Below are 5,245 nucleotides of genomic sequence, written 5' to 3'. Positions count from 1 at the left end.
TTGCTCTAAACAGTTCTAGCCCAGCTTACCTGGTTTCTTAGTTATTTTTCTCCCACAAACGAACATTACAAACACACACACACACGGCATTCTTTCAGCCCTCAAAGTAATAAACCTGTGTTCCTGTTGCCTTCAAACCCGGTCTATGTGTTGATCTGGTTTAAAAGTAGCAGGCGCTCCAGTTACGGGATCCACATGGCTCCTCAAGTGGTTATCTGAATTTTGGCATCACGGGGAACACTTTTTCTCTTCAAAACCCCCCCAGTTTTCTTAGGATTTCCTTTTGAGAGGCCAGACTTGGAGGCCCTTTTTTAAAATTTAATGTCTGGGGGGAAATTGGCATATTTGCTTCTCCCATTCCTCTCTGTCCCACCCACGTACGGGAGAGCATTTGGGAGGAAGCTTCTGTGGGAGGAGTGGTCAGAGGAGATGCCCGTTCTTCCCCAGGCTGGGACTTCATTCCTTTTAATTCCTGCAAACATTTCTCCCTCCCTATAGGGAAATGCCGTTTCTCTAGATCCTTGAGCTGTTGGGAAATGTCCCCTGGACAGAAGCAAAGGAGAAGAGGGATGACTGGGCTGAGGAGAACAAGCTGGGAAGGAAGGAAAGAAGGAAGGGAGGGAGGGAGGGAGAAAGGAAGGAAGGAAGGAACAACGGAGGGAGGGAAAGGCAGAGAGGGGAATTGCTTCAGAAGATATGAATGTTGTGAATATCTCCATATGTTTAAATCTGGATCTGAAGTATCCAGATTGGAGGCAGATTCTCTACACTCTCTACGTGGGGTTGCTCTGAAGACTGTTCGGAAACTTCAACTAGTCCAGCGAGCGGCAGCCAGATTGCTCACCGGGGCGACATACAGGGAGCATACCTGCTATGCCAGCTCCACTGGCTGCCGGTTCAGTTCCGAGCACAATTCAAGGTGCTGGTCTTGACCTATAAAACCCTGTACGGTTCCGGTCCATTGTATCTGTCCGAACGTATCTCCCGCTACGTCCCACCTCGGAGCTTGAGATCATCTGGGGAGGTCCTGCTCTCGACCCCACCACTCTCACAAGTGAGGCTGGTGGGGACGAGGAGCAGGGCTTTCTCAGTGGTGGCCCCTCACCTGTGGAACTCACTCCCCGGGGAAATCAGAGCATCACCATCCCTCTCCTTCAGGAGGAGGGTGAAAACTTGGTTATGGGACCAGGCCTTTGGGCAACCAGGCAATTAAAGACCAGCAGGATGGACGAATTGGTATTAAAAACGGATCTATGAGACAGCAAACACTGACAATGTAAGGGAGGAATTTAGGTTTGTATTGTTTTTATTGATTTTTATTGGAATAATGCATGAAGATGTTAGAAATTGTGAATTTTACTGTAAGTTGAGATGATTGTTGTGATGCTGGCATCTAATCGTGCCTTTACTGTGTAAGCCGCCCTGGGTCCCCTTCGGGGTGAGAAGGGCGGGGTAAAAGAACCCCAAATAAATAAATAAATAAATTCTTGGCTGAGTGGAGGACTCATTTGGGAATACCAGGAAATTTGGTAGCAGCAAACTTTTATGAAGAGAAAGGAGGGAAAGGAGTTTTTTTGGCTTCATGTCTAATCTTTCGCTGTTTCTTTCTTGACCAGGAACATAAGGATTTCATGGCGATATCTCTGGTGTGATGACAATCAAAGCAGCTTCTAGTGGACATTGTGGAATGTGGAAACCAAAGAAGCTGTAAGGAAAAGGGTCCTATATGAAAAAGACATCCTCTCGAGGTGCTGATCTTGCTGAACTGACTTTGGGGAAAAAAGAAAGGGTGAAAGAAGACAGAAGTGTCCATATTGCAGTTAAAAATGCATACCACTATCAACTTGGAGGAGAAACCCTATACATGCCTGGAGTGTGATAAGTGTTTCACTTCGAGACATCATCTGCAGCAACATGGAAGGATTCACACTGGCGAGAAACCCTATACATTTCTGGAATGTGGAAAGAACTTCAGTCAGAGTGGAGATCTGCATTCACATCAACGAACTCACACCGGGGAGAAACCTTATAAATGCCTGGAATGTGGAAAGAGCTTCACTTTGAGACATCATCTGCAGCAACATGAAAGGATTCACACTGGGGAGAAACCCTATACATGTCTGGAATGTGGAAAGAGCTTCACTCAGAGTGGAGATTTGAGTTCACATCAACGAACTCACACTGGGGAGAAACCTTATAAATGCCTGGAGTGTGATAAGTGTTTTACTTCGAGACATCATCTGCAGCAACATGGAAGGATTCACACTGGGGAGAAACCCTATACATGTCAGGAATGTGGAAAGAGCTTCAGCCAGAGTGGAAGTCTGCATTCACATCAAAGAACACACACTGGGGAGAAACCCTACACATGTATGGAATGTGGAAAGAGCTTCAGTCAGAATGGAGATTTGCGTTCACATCAACGAACTCACACTGGGGAGAAACCCTATGATTGCCTGGAATGTGGAAAGAGCTTCACTTTGAGACATCATCTGCAGCAACATGAAAGGATTCACACTAGGGAGAAATCCTATACATGCCTAGAGTGTGGAAAGAGCTTCACTCAGAGTGGAGATTTGAGTTCACATCATCGAACTCACACTGGAGAGAAACCTTATAAATGCCTGGAATGTGGACAGAGCTTCGCTCAGAGTTCAATCCTCCGTTCACATCAAAGAACTCACACTGGGGAGAAACCCTATAAATGCCTGGAATGTGGAGAGAGCTTCGCTCAGAGTTCACGCCTACATAGTCATCAGCGCACTCACACTGGGGAGAAACCCTATGAATGCCTCGAGTGTGGAAAGAGTTTCACTTTGAGACATCATCTGCAGCAACATGGAAGGATTCACACTGGGGAGAAACCCTATACATGCCTAGAGTGTGGAAAGAGCTTCACTCAGAGTGGAGATTTGAGTTCACATCAACGAACTCATACTGGAGAGAAACCCTATACATGCCAGGAGTGTGGACAGAGCTTCACTCAGAATTCACACCTACGTAGTCATCAACGCGCACACACTGGGGAGAAACCCTATGAATGCCTGGAGTGTGGAAGGAGTTTCACTTTGAGACATTATCTGCAGCAACATGGAAGGATTCACACTGGGGAGAAACCTTATAAATGCCTGGAATGTGGAAAGAGCTTTAAACACAGTCAAAGTCTGCATTCACATCAAAGGACTCACACTGGGGAGCAACCCTATAAATGCCTGGATTGTGGAAGGAGCTTCGCTTCGCATGGGAGTCTACGGTCTCACCACAGAACTCACATTGGGGAGAAACCCTATGAATGCCTGGAATGTGGACAGAGCTTTACTCAGTTTTCAAACCTACGTAGACACCAACGAACTCACACTGGGGAGAAACCGTATAAATGCCTGGAGTGTGGAAAGAGTTTCTCTTTGAGACATAATCTGCAGAAACATGAAAGGATCCACACTGGGGAGAAACCCTATAAATGCCTGCAGTGTGGAAAAAGCTTTACTGGCTGTGGAAACCTACGTAAACACCAACAAACTCATACTGGGGAGAAACCCTATGAATTCCTGGAGTGTGGAAACATCTTCACTCAGCGTATACACCTACATAACCATCAACGAACTCACACTGGGGAGAAACCCTATGAATGCCTGGCATGTGGAAAGAGTTTCACACGGAAGGATCATCTGCAGCAACATGAAAGGATTCACACTGGTGAGAAACCCTATGAATTCCTGGAGTGTAGAAAGAGCTTCACTGACAGTGGAAGTCTACATAAACACCAACAAATTCACACTGAGGAGAAACCCTATCAATGCCTGGAGTGTGGAAAGAGTTTCTGTGAAAGTGGAAATCTCGAAAACATAATAGAACCCACACTGGGATGCCTTGAGTGTGGAAAGCACTCACATTCTAATAAAATGATGCCAAGAGGGACTCTCTAAGATGTACAAAGGAAATTCTACCAAAATCCCAAAACAGCAAGAAAGAATTTTCCTGTACGTGACTACACCAACAAGCAAAGAATATGGAAAAATACGGAAAAAACAAAGACCACCAACACCCATTGATTACAATTTTTTAAAATGGCTGAAATTGACAAATTAACGTTAATTCTACAACAAGATAATACACAAAAACTGCAACAGAATTTATGAAGTAAAGGTGTTATGAGATAATACATTTGTATAAACGATATAGCTTGTATGTATAAGAGCAAAAAAATTTTTGGAAAATTGATGACTTAATTTTTCTGAATTAAAGTAGAAAAATTTATAACGCCAAGAAAATTGATATTATAGTTATATACATTTATATAAGATTTATTATGTATAGATTGTACATGAATGATAATTATATATATATACATGTATATTACTAATCTATTACCATATCTTAACTAAATAAGCTATGTATATAGTTGACTCCCATCAAGAAGAGAAAAAAATAGAGTTTCACTTAGGCGATCGCCCGTTCTCCGAGTATGAGGGCCTTCCAAATGTAGGGTCCTGATGGTGGATACGGAGGTGACAGTGAAGCCCTATCCCTGCATGTTCTTCCACAGTGAGGGCATCGGTTTCCAGTCAGGGTTGGCTTGATGCACCTTCCCCTTGGCCCCTTTCTCCCTCTATCCGTGCCTCTTCAAATTCCACAGCACTGCTGGTCACAGCTGACCTCTAGCTAGAGCGCTCAAGGGACAGGGCTTCCCAGTTCTCAGTGTCTATGCCACAATTTTTAAGGTTACCTTTAAGTTCATCTTTAAATCTCTTTTCCTGTCCACCACCCTTCCATGTTCTGTTCTTGACTTGGGAGTATTGTGACTGTTTTGGGAGATGGTGATCGGGCATTCAGACAATGTGGCCAGTCCAGTGGAGTTGATGACGTACGAGCATCGCTTCAGTGCTGGTGGTCTTTGCTTCTTCCAGCACACTAACGTTTGTCCATTTGTCTTCCCAAGAGATTTGCAGGATTTTTCCGAGGGAATGCTGATGGCGTGGTTTCAGGAGTTGAGGGTGACGTCTATAGACAGTCCACGTTTCACAAGTGTATAGCAGGGTTGGGAGGACAATCTATATATATAAATCTGTTGGGTTGGTTCAACGGGACAGCAAAACTCCACAACCCCCCAACGAAACTGCACCAAAATTGCCATGCCCCAAGGACAACCCACTCGGTACAAACTAATCCACTCAGAATTGAAAACAACACAACAACACACAGATAAATCGCCAAAACAACTGAGCATGCGCACTGGAGCAAAGTC

General features: G+C 44.5%; 1 pseudogene; it reads left to right on the top strand.

Annotated features, from left to right (window-relative positions):
- Window positions 1-1,489: 1,489 nt before the first annotated feature.
- Window positions 1,490-3,935, top strand: LOC137096532 (zinc finger protein 850-like; annotated as a pseudogene).
- The last annotated feature ends 1,310 nt before the right edge of the window (window positions 3,936-5,245 follow it).

Source organism: Anolis sagrei, chromosome 3, assembly GCF_037176765.1.
Source record: "Anolis sagrei isolate rAnoSag1 chromosome 3, rAnoSag1.mat, whole genome shotgun sequence".
Lineage (NCBI taxonomy): Eukaryota > Metazoa > Chordata > Lepidosauria > Squamata > Dactyloidae > Anolis > Anolis sagrei.
This window is presented reverse-complemented; position numbering and strand designations above follow the sequence as displayed.